This window comes from Panthera tigris, chromosome A1 (genome assembly GCF_018350195.1).
Source record: "Panthera tigris isolate Pti1 chromosome A1, P.tigris_Pti1_mat1.1, whole genome shotgun sequence".
In the NCBI taxonomy this organism is placed as follows: domain Eukaryota; kingdom Metazoa; phylum Chordata; class Mammalia; order Carnivora; family Felidae; genus Panthera; species Panthera tigris.
This window is the reverse complement of record NC_056660.1, coordinates 22,215,989-22,228,404: the sequence shown is the minus strand read 5'-3', so window position 1 is coordinate 22,228,404 and position 12,416 is coordinate 22,215,989.

Below are 12,416 nucleotides of genomic sequence, written 5' to 3'. Positions count from 1 at the left end.
TATCTATTTGTAAAGCCGGCTGGTTTCCAGTTAAAAGTTTTTTAAAAGAGAAGCATGCCTATGCTGCCTTGAAATGTGGACAGAGGAGGGCCTCGGCCCTGTGCCCTCGAGTATTTAAAGGTGGGTGCCCATCGGGTATACAAGGATCAGATGACCACACTGGACAGCAAGAGACAAAAGACCAAAGACCTGCTCCTCTTTTGAAGTGAGTCAGAGACAAAGAAGAAAACATGACCTGCCCTCTACTTTTTGAATTCAAAAGCAGTAATTATAGGAGGCAAGCTCTCAGCCATCTACAGACTAATCTGTATTTAGAAGTGCTAGATGTGATATGCAGAAATAAACAAAAACAAAACCTAAATCAATCTAGTTTGAGTTAAAAAGGATCTCCCTGGCTCAAGGTGTGGTGCTGATTAAAACTCTGTGTAGCCTTTAATGCTTCAAGTGCCATCTCCATATGGTTTGTTGGTTCCCATAGTCTAGTTTCCCTCCTTCCTCTTCCCCCTTACCCCTCTCAGTGTCATGGAACTCATTTTTTGGCTCCTACAAAGTGGCAGGTAAAGTAAACAGTGAGAGTCACAGTGTGGGTTGGAAGAGGGGAGTGACAATCATCATTATTATAGTTAATATTTACTGAGTGCTTACTATTTTCTGGGCACTGCACTAATAGCTCTTCGTTAATTATCTCAGTGAATCTACACACCAGTTCTATGAAGTAGGATTGTATAATTTTAAGATGAGGATTCAAAACCACAGAGAGATAGGTAACTTGCCCTCCAGGTCATAGCAAATCTGGAATCCGAAGCCAATCTGACATCAGTTAAGATACTGAGATGTCTGTGCTTTAATTTTTCCTTTTACCTCCGCCTCCTACCTTCTTATTCTTTTCCTCCAAGATGGCCATCACTATAGCATCCTGATGCTGAGATGTTGTACGTGCAGGTGGGCAAGTGCGGATAGTTATATCAGGAAAACAATTCACCCAAGGCCACCACAGGCCAGGATCTTTGTGGAAATTAGAAAAAAAGCACCTTCTTCTGAGCTGACACAGAACCCGCTGAATTTACTCTTTCTCTGCTGGATATCCTCAGTCAGGGCACAACCTCCACAGCGCACATGGAGGCCCTGAGCTTGCCCCAGTCGTTCTGAATGATGGTCATTTGAATGTCCAGTCATTTTGAATGACAGCGACATGATTACACTTCATGTGATTACACGTGGACTCTCATATGTTCCAGGGAGGACAAACATATCCTTAAAAGGAAATATAAGGTTATGCAACAAATTAGTAGGCCTCTTTCTGCAGTCCTTTCTCTAAGCTCTAACTCCCAGGAGATTGTCTGAAGATTCAGGAGTTGGGTGCTGTTGAAAAGACTCATTAAACTCAATAACACTTAATAGGCAGACATGCAGGGGAAAGATCCACCTGTCTTGTATACTAGAGCTCCTGAGTGAGTGCAGAATACAATCATTAGGGAAATAAATCAAATCAATAACAGTTTGTCTGAACACAATTCGAGCCAGTGGGTAAAGATAAGAACTAGGTCTGCTTTCAAAACAATGGCCTGATGATAATTTTGCTCCCATTTAACCACAAACTATTATGCATTCAACTTGTCTGCATCTCCACAGAGCCATTAATGTAGAAAACTGAGTCATTACCTTTGTTGTGGGAGAGGCCCTCATTACTGAGTCTCTAGAAATTACTCCAGGGAATCAAATCTTTTGTTTCACTGATAGGACAAAAAAAAAAAAAAAAGAACCTAGTCATTTGGTACGGTTCAAAATTCTAACATTTCCGGACAGGTACAATACACATTTTTATTTCAAAAGCAGAATGTTAAGATTTATACATTAAATTATATTAGAATCTTGATTTTTCAAAAAATATTAAGCCCAGCTACGTTATCAAACCATGAAACTTTGGCTGAGTGTAAAATCAGTGCTCCATCCGTGGGCTTCAGAAAGTTTCTCGTCAGAATTATCTTTACAAAACCAGCCCTTGTGGGGTTGAGTTTTAAGGGCCCAACTAATGACAATGGCTGCCATTTTGAATGACAGGAGCTTGGACGGTTAGCCTCAAAGCAGAAAAGACTCCAGTGAACTATCACAGTCTTGCTAGTCTTCAATAATGACATAAGAGAGCTATAATTTAGTTTGAGGTGTGTATGGGGAGAATCCGTGGCGGGCATCTGAGCCTCAGAGAATGCAAAGTCAGCCATGCTACTAATACTAAGTCACATCAGTGGCAGCAAATCCTCTGAAGTAGCAAGTTTCTTTGAGGAGATACTGTGCTAAGATTAGAGGGGGAAAAAAAAAAGTTTGTAAGAAAAGGAAGCAAATGTCAAACAGATAGCAGATTTATTTTCAGGATTATGTAAAGCACAAAAATGAAAGGACTTCCACAGTGCAGTGTTGTCATGGTTACCTGATCTCTTATCAAAAAGAAGAATCAAGCAGAGAAGGGAAACCTAGAAGGGGCAGTAACCAGAGAGGCCTGCACTTCCACAAGCGCTTTTCATCCAATTGAGGTTGTTTATGAGGGTATAAAATAAGGGATGACATTTTGCTGTTCTAGATAATTTTTTAAGGATCTTATTTTGCTATGCAGAATAAGGTCTGCATTCTGCTACGCCTTCAGAAAGTGGAAACACGATCGTTAAAATATCGTTCACAAGGATTCCTAACTGAACAGGGCAAAACGTATCTTTAAAATTTCCTCTCGATGCACCACCCCCACAGAAAATCTTTTCCTAAACTGCAAAGTGAGTGTATAAGCTGAGTTGTGTTCTCAGGAAAGCTGCATTTTTGTTCTCCAAAATATTTTAGAGGATTTTGTTTGGAGGCTATCAGTTTAAAAAAGAAACTGGCAAATTCTTTTTAAAGATTAAAAAGAAAATCCCTTTGGTTTCTGCTTCATTAAGTTAGCAATGAATGCAAATAATATAAATAGCACAGAATGGAGGAAAAATGTACCACCAGCTCCACCTTCCTCTATAAATGCCTAACCCTCATAAACCTTGGCTTGTCCTAGAAACACAGAGACTGCAGATTGCTTTCCAAATCACAGCCAGTCCTCGACACGCCTAACAGCAGCTTGCAAAGTGCCCTTACCTGCAATGACAGGTAGCTGGAATGTGCATAAGGCCACTTGCCTGAGGACACGTGGCTGAGAAGAACTAGAAATCCGACCTGTATTTACTCCATCTACTTGGTGAGGGCGGGGAAGGCGGTAAAAGTCAGTGTTTCTTTAACAGCTCAATCTTTGAACTACTCCCACTTGTCATTTCCCCTAGTAGAAAGACACGAAGCCCAACTGACTAAACCTCGCACAGGGGGCACAGAAGCCTTGGGCTCACAGGTCACTTTGACTTCTCTGGGAAAGAAATGACAGGAATCAATAATCATCAAGGTCCTGTTGTGAGCTGGATATTTTTCCAGGTGCTTCACGTGTAATATGTTATGAAATGCAAACAGCATTCCTGTGGGATAATGTCCTCCTTTAAATGAGGACGCTAAGGCTCTGAGAAAATAAGGAACTTGCTCTACGTCACAGAGAGCTGACTTCTAAACTCACTTATTGCATCACCCAACATCAGACAGGGCAAGGCACTGAGAGGTTCTCCCCCAGATTAGTTCTACGCCCTGTGAAATAGTTTGGAAATGTGTACAATTTATTTTGCACTTTAGCCACTTACATATTGAAATACATACTGTTTTAAGTTGTATTATTTATGTTTCTCTTTTATAATTTGTATTTCACATTTACTTTTTATTATGTGTACAGTTTTAGGTCACATCATCTGCAGATTTCATTTCAGAATAGGAAAGAAGCATCTCAAAATACATGTGTTATATGAAGGGAGGCTTTGAGTCTGAGAAGCCTGAAAAGCACTGCACCAAATCCTTACACCCAGGTTAATGGAGAGTTGATTTTAATTTTTCTCTAACATTTGGGACACAGAAGCATTTCTCAAGTCTAAAGTGCAGTTATTATTATTGGAGTACAACTGTAAAGTTTCTTAAAATGAACTAAATATATTTCTAAACAGTTAGTGACAGGGGAAAAGAAAGGAAACTCCAAATTCATTTGTAAGGATAGGTTTCTTTTTCACTGGAAAGTCTATTGTTTTTACATTAACTAGTCACATCCCAAATCCAGTTAAGAAATGAGCAGAAGACATGAACAGGCATTTTTCCAAAGAAGACATGCAGATGGCTAACAGACCCATGAAAAGATGCTCAATGTCACTCATAATCAGGGAGATACAAATCAAAACCATAGTGGGATACCACCTCACACCTGCCAGAATGGTTTAAATTAACAACACAGGAAACAACAGGTGTTGGCGAGGATGTGGAGAAAGGGGAACCCCCTTGCGCTGTTAGTGGGAATGCAAACTGGTGCAGCCACTCTGGAAAACAGTACAGAGTTTCCTCAAAAAGTTAAAACTAGAACTACCCTACTACCCAGCAATTGCACTACTAGATATTTACTAAAGGATACAAAAATACTGATTCAAAGGAGCACATGCACCCTGATGTTTGTAGCAGCATTATCAAGAATAGTCTAATTATGGAAAGGGCTCAAATGTCCATTGACTGATGAATGGATAAGGAAGGTGTGGTATATAGGTAAATAATAAAATATTACTCAGCCATCAAAAAGAATGAAAGCTTGCCATTTGCAATGATGTGGATGGAGCTAGAGTGTATTATGCTAAGTGAAATAAGTCAGAGAAAAACAATTACCATATGATTTCACTCATATGTGGAATTTAAGAAACAAAACAGGTGAACGTAGGAGAAGGGGAAAAAAGAGAGTGAGGAAAGCAAACCGTAAGAGACTCTTAACTATAGAGAACAAACTGAAGGTTGCTGGAGGGGAAGTGGGGTGGGGAGATGGGCTAAAAGGGTGATGGGCATTAAGGAGGGCACTCGTCGTGATGAGCACTGGGTGTTATGTGTACGTGATGAATCATTAAATTTTACTCCTGAAACCAGTATTATCCTATGTGTTAACTAACTAGAATTTAAATAAAAACTGAAAACATTAAAAAATACAAAATTCTTATTTAGAGTCAGGTTCCAAGCCTAGGGGTGAGAGGGTGGACTGCTCGGGAAAGCAGCAGTTACAATGCTGGTGCTGTGCATGAACTGAAAATAAGAGGTGATTTCCATGACTTATTCATTTTATAACTGAAAAGTTTGTACCTCTTAATCCCCTTTATCTATTTCACTCATCCTCCCCATCCCTTCTGGTAACCACCAATTTGTTCTCCACATTTAAGGGTCTGTTTTTTGTTTGTTTGTTCATTCATTTGTTTGTTTTGTTTTCAGATTCCACATGTAAGTGAAACCATATGGTATTTGCCTTTCTCTTTCTGATTTATTTCACTTAGCGGAATACCCTCCAGGTCCATCCATGTTGTGGCCCATGGCAAGATTTCATCCTTTTTTATGGTTGAGTAATAGTTTATTGTTTGAATATACCACCTCCTCTTTATCACAGAGGTGAAAAATACAGCATAGGGAATATAGCCAATAATATTCTAATACCATTGTATTACTTATTGTGGTGGCCATTGAGCAATGCATGGAATTGTTGAATGACTGTGCTGTGCACCTGAAACTAATCTAACACTGTGTGTCAATTACACTTCAGTAATAGAGAGGGAGTCAGAGATCCATAAGGCTTCATTTTGCCACTGGGAGAATGGAACAAGAGGTAACTTCTCATCCTTATTTCTAAGTTTCATGTGACTGAAGCCATGAGAAGGCGGTCCCCGGGTTATTTTACTTGAAAAGTCTCTAGAATTCTAGCATACTCTCTGGAATACACCTTTACTTGGGCATTTCTCCAGGAAAATGCAGACTTTGGGCTCCCTTAAAGGAGTATGAATGCCCAATGAACTCTCCTATTTGATTTTGTGTGTGTGGTGCAGAGATACTGCCCCTGCCTCCCACTCTTGCAAAGAAGAGTGAAGAGAACACCAGAAATAATAAATTCTCTTCTGTTTTTTCTCCTGTTATTTTGAATCTGATACCTTTCAACAAGTGCCCTTATTCAACATGTATACAATATAAAAAGAAACCACAGGATTTCTCTAGAACCAAATTGACCCCTCAAAGTTTATTGCTTTTGATAAGAAACCATGTTTTAATGGGGGGAAGAAAGTTTATGGTAGGAAGCTGAGCTTTCAAATTTTATTCAGGCTGTATTTTTACTAAAAACAATATTGTTTTTTCCTTTATAGAATACCAAAAGATTAAATTTCATATTTTAAATCCTATGAAGACTCCAAGATCCAAGTCCAACATTAAATGTGTGTTTGACCTCATATCCTCCTTACATTAATAATACAGTTATACATAAGTATGAAGGGACCAAAAACAGCTACACGGAGACACCCACCAGCATCAGGAATGCGGGGGACTTACAGCTACAAGCTGTAGAATCAACTCTAGTATTTTGAGTACATCTAAATAAAAAAGAAGATTAGAAATAAAACATGGGCCACCATCAGTCACGCCAATATCGTTAGTCTTCAATGTGTCTCCATTTTATGCAATTCTAGATTTTAAATGAGTGTTCTGGGTTCTGTCCTTACAGAATAAAATCTAAGTATTTAAAACTAAAATATAAAAGCTGTATAATTCTTTATACTTAAGAGTTTACAAAAGAAACTCTTCATTTTCCATAAAAGAGGCAGTAATAAAATGTAGGCTATATTAAAAACCTTGACCTGCTGTATTTTAAGGGATTTCATTAGAATGGCCACATTTTACTGTCAGTAGAAAAATCTTCTTAGGTCTACCAGGTAGAGTATAGATGAGCAAGTAGCAACTATAGGGTGATGCTCCAGTAATGCTACTGGAATCTGAGGAAGGTCTGTGTCACCTAAGTTATCTTATCTAAATGACCCTTACGAAGGCACCTCTCCTAAGAATTCTCTTCTCTGCAAGTGAGAGGTCTGAAGGTCAAAATCTATTTGACCTCAAAAACTGCTAGAGTGGATCCCAAAACAGGTCTACGAAAAAGTCCTTTACTATAGATCCCTATGGTGCATGAACAAAGCACAGGGAAAATTCTAGAACTTTGAAATCGTATCCTCTGATTTTCTCCAGCCTGAACCCGGGAGCCTATCAGTATCTCTTGTTTTATTTTACCACCATTCCTTCTCGCATCCATATTATTCTTGTTTGTTACTCCTGTATTGGAACAAACTGAAATGTAAAGTGGTCAAAACAATCTAGCTTAAATAACAAAACAAACTATTCACCACAGTACCTGTTACACAGTAATCTACTGATTAATTAAGGAGGGGTTTAAAAATCCCTTGAACTTCATGAATTCACCACAACCATGAAAAACCATGTTTGTCTTTGCTTTCCTGCAAATGTTCCCTCTTTATTTTCTAGTTGCAAAAACTATGTAGATTCAAGAATATGAAGAGTGAGGTACAAAATAATGAAACCAACTATCATATGTGTTTCATATATACTTACTTCTTATAGAGGATTCATGTTATCCCTAGATAAAACTTAGAGCAAAATTAATATGACAAACAGCATTGTGACCATTACCCTTGCCCCAAGTACATCCAAGCTTCTCGGTGTTTGTGCCCATTCCCCTAGGTATCCAGTCTCCTCCCTGGTCTTCTCTTATTCCATCCTTGACACCCCCCACCCTTGCACTTGTCCTTGATCAATTAATGTAATTGCCCACTTCTCCCCAGGTTAAGTGTGAAGGATGTAAGGCTGAGGAAAATCTGTGATTTGGAGCTTGTGATTATCACCAGGATTTTCATGTTGAAGAGGAAGAAAGGCACCCTCAGGGAAGAGAGTTTAGCAACACTGGCTCTGGATCCTTAGGATATGATGAGTATTGGGTCCAAGGGATGGAAGAGGACACAGGAGGACCAATCTTTGGAAGGACCAGAGTCTAGCATCACAAGCAAGCAAGCCAGTACTGCTACTACTACCGTTACTGCTGATAGAATTTGTTTGATGCTTCAGAAATGATGTCTTTGAGAGTAAGACGTATTTATTTCAGGTACAAGATGATTTCAAGGTCAAGAAAGGCCTCTGTGCTTCCTGGGTAAATATCCACCAATGTTCTTGATAGCACAGGCAATTCCTTGTTTAACATGAGGACACAGTTTTCTTCCCCCACCATAATTAGAGATAAAAGCCTTGAAAATGTAAATGTGTAGGAAAGGGGACACACTGGTACTGATTTCCTTCAGTCAACGTGCAAACAATGGTATAAGGAGCTTTCTTGGCTCCCTACTCTGCCCTGCCTCTTAAAATAAGTATTTTGGTGGGCAGTTAAGCATCTGACTCTTGATTTCAGCTCAGGTCGTGATCTCACTGTTGGTGAGATTGAGCATCAGGTTCTGTGCTGACAGCACAAAGCCTGCTTGGGATTTTCCCTCCCTCTCTTTCTGCCCCTCCCCTGCTTGCTCGCACGTGCTTTCTCTCTCTCCCTCAAAATAAATAAATAAGCTTTAAAAAAAAAGGAATTTAATATTTTTTGCATTTGTCCTTCCACATAGTCCCTTCTGAAACTCGATCCATCAATAACCGTTCTGCTCTCCAGTATTGTCAACCTCATTCATTCAATATCTTAAGTGTCAAGAACTGTCCTAGACACTGGGGATATCACGGTGGATAAAACAGACAAAAATCCTTACCCCAACAAGAGAGATACAGCATGGAATCAAAAGTGATGCATCAAGGAGAAAATGCTGCGATTTTAAATAGAATGGTTGGGTGTCACCTGTAGAAGGTGGCATTGAAACAAAAACTTGAAAGAGACAAGGGGAAGAGCATTCCAGGCAGAAAAAGCAAGTGCAAAGGCCCTGAAGTGTGACGCGCCTGGAACAGCGTGTGGGTGCTCAAGGTATATCAAGGAGGCAATGAAAGGAGATCAGTGAGGTCTTACAGGTCATGGCAACTGGGTTTTATTCTGAGTGAGCTGGGAGGCCACTAGGAGATTTTGACGAGAGGAGTGATGTGATCTGGATTATATCCAACATCCTGGCTGCTGTTCTGAGAATAGACTGAAGGACATAAGAGTAGAAGCAGAGAGTCCAGTTAGGAGGCTGATGTAGCAAATCCAGGTGAAAGATGATGGTGGTCTGGCAGGCCCTAAGGAGTTAGCAGTGGAGGTGGTAGGAAGTGACCAGATCCTGGATATATTTTGAAGGTGGAGCCAACAGTACTTGCTAAGAAATCAGATGTAGAGTAAGAGAACAAGAGAAGGATCAAAGATAATTCTGGAGTACTAGGCCTTGGAAACTGTTAGCACAGAGTTGTTACTTGCTGGGATGAGGAAGATTTTGGAAGGGTTAAGTACTGGGGTAGAATATCAGGAGCTTGGGTTTTTAAGTTCATTTTATTTTATTTTTATTTAAATTCAAGTTAGTTAACACACAATGTATTCTTGGGTTCAGTAGTAGAACCCAGTGGTTCATGTCTTACATAGGACACCCAGTGTTCTTCCCCAAAAGTGCCCTCCTTAATGCCCATCACCCTTTTAACCCATCTCCCCACCAACCTCCCCTCCAGCAACCCTCACTTTGTTCTCTGAATTTAAGAGTCTCTTATGGTTTGTTCCCTCTGCATTTTTATCTTATTTTTCCTTCCTTCCCCTAAGTTCATCTGCTGTGTTTCTTAAATTCCACATATGAGGGAAATCATCTGATGTTTGTCTTTCTCTGACTGACTTTGTTGGCTTAGCATAATACCCTCTAGTTCCATCCTCACCATTGCAAATGGCAAGATTTCATTCTTTTTCATCACCAGGTAGTATTCCATTGTACATGTATACCACATCTTCTTTATCCATTCATCAGTCAACGGGCATTTGGGCTCTTTCCATAATCTGGCTATTGTTGATAGTGCTGCTATAAACATCAGGGTTCATGTGCCCCTTCAAATCATCATTTTTGTATCCTTTGGATAAATATCTTGTGGTGCAATTGCTGGGTCATAGGGTAGTTCTATTTTTAATTTTTTAAGAAACTTCCATACTGTTTTCCAGAGTGGCTGCTCCAGTTTGCATTCCCACCAACAGTGTAAACGGGTTCCCCTTTCCTCACATCCTCACCAACATCTGTTGTTTCCTGAGTTATTAACTTAAGCCACTCTGACAGGTGTGAAGCTTGGTTTTGAATGCTAACTAGACATCCAGGTGGAGATGTTGAATATGTAGTTGGATATACAGTCATACAGTCTGTAGTTCTGGGGAGAGGTCCAGGTCATGAGACTAGGGTGAAAATCACCATGGGTGCAAGGTATAAATAAAAAAAAATAAGATAATTGATGCCTGGATGTCAAGTGAGGAGAGTATGTCAAGAGACAGGAGTGATCACATCTACCAAATGCTGCGTTTAGGTCACAGAAAATGAAGACTGTTCGTTGACCATTGAATTTAGCCACCTAAGGTCTTTGAGAACTTTGATGGGAAATTTTCAACAGAGTGACAGGCATACACCTCTGTTCCACCACCACTCACACGAACTAATCTAGGAGAGAATGAGAGATAAGAAATTAGAGACAACTAATACAGAAACCTCTTTCAAAGCGTTTTGTTGATAATGGAAGGGGAAAACCAGGCAATGGCTTGAAAGGGGAAAATGAGTTCAAAATATTTTATTTGGTTGGTAATTTGTTTGTTTTAAAGATGAGAGAAATCTGGGTGCCTGGGTGGCTCAGTCGGTTGAGCGTCCAACTTCAGCTCAGGTCATGATCTCACAGTTTGTGGGTTCAAGCCCCACATCAGGCTCTGTGCTGACAGCTTGCTCAGGGCCTGCAGCCTGCTTCGGATTCTGTGTCTCCTTCTCTCTCTCTCTGCCCCTCCCCCGCTCATGCTCTGTCTCTCTCTGTCTCTCAAAAATAAATAAATGTTAAAAAAAATTTTAAAGATGAGAGAAATCTTAGTGGGTTTGTGTGCTGACAGAAAAGACCCAGTAGAAAGGAAAATTTCATCAGGTAAGAGAGAAAGAGAAAATCCTGGAGCAATGTCCTTGAGGTGACAGAGTAAGAGGATTGAATGGAAGTAAAGGAATTAACTTTAGCCTGATGTATGGACAACAGCCCATGTTTTCCACTGACTCTTTCCCCTCAGACTCCTTAGCATCTATTGGCTTCCCGATTGTAAAACTAAACAGACTCGAGTTGCATCTAGCTGTGCCCTCTATCTCTCCTTCCCTCCCCTAATAGTCTAGTGTCTTTAAAACATTGTCTACACTTGCTCAGCTCTCTTAACTCCCTCTCACTTAGCTTAAAACATTAGCTTAAAACATTAACTGGCTTTGCCACCAATGGCTCCTGAATTGACTATTTCAATGGACTATTTAACATTTCACTGAACCCTTCTGACCATTAACTGCTTCCCTTTTAGAAACCCTTACCCTCTACTATATGGTACACCTCTATCCCTAGCCTCCCATCTGGGCCCTCCCCCCAGGCTCCTGTTCCTTTGCTGGGCACTTACTATGTTAGTGTTCTATTGGGTTTTCTCAGCCATCTTCTCATTTGACAAAGGAATATTGCTTATCCAAACTCAGAATTTCTACACAGGGAGAGCTAGGAGATTTGTCTTGAAATGGAGTTTACAGAATAAGCTAGTTACTTTTATTTGCAGTTTCTCTTTATTTAGGGTGGCTTGTTGGGGGCAGACGTAGGTTATTGGAGGGTTTAATCTCCCCACCTCCAGGCATCCCTTGGTCCTCTGGGGTCAGGGCTTCAACTGCCACTTACATGTAGGCTATTCTACCCAACAAGCACCAAAGGGATATTAAAAATTCCCTGTCTTTTCAAAGGTCAAAGAAATATTTGGGAATGAAAGGAAAGGAGGAAGAAAAAGAATAAGAAAGAAAGGAAAACTGAAAAAGAAAATGTTTGATCTACTGCCTGCTAATCATGCCAATAGCTATCTGCAATTTAACTCATAAGATTATCTATTTAATATATTGCATACAAAATATTTTGACATGACATGGAGGGAAGTGTCCAAAAGTGAGAGTGGTTAGAGCCTAGCAAACAGAATTAGTTACTAAAAATCCAAACTAAAACTTCTTCCTAAGCTCCATACTCTACTTTCCAATAGTCTACTACACACAGTCACCTCAACGACCACAGGAATCTCAAGCACAACACATCCCCAAATAAAATCTTCTTTCTTCCCAAATGTGCTTCTACAACTTATGCAGGAGAAATAGCCTGGGTTTGAGTATCAGCCAACTTTCTAGGTTCAAATTTCAACTCTTTGAGTTAGTCATGTTGTGGAAAACAAGAATTTAAAATAGGACTTTGTCATTTACTAAGAATTGCATTGCAGGAGGGCAAAGGAAAGAGTGCTCACCAGCCAGAGGTGTAAGTATATGAGTGCAATGAACTCTGAAAGG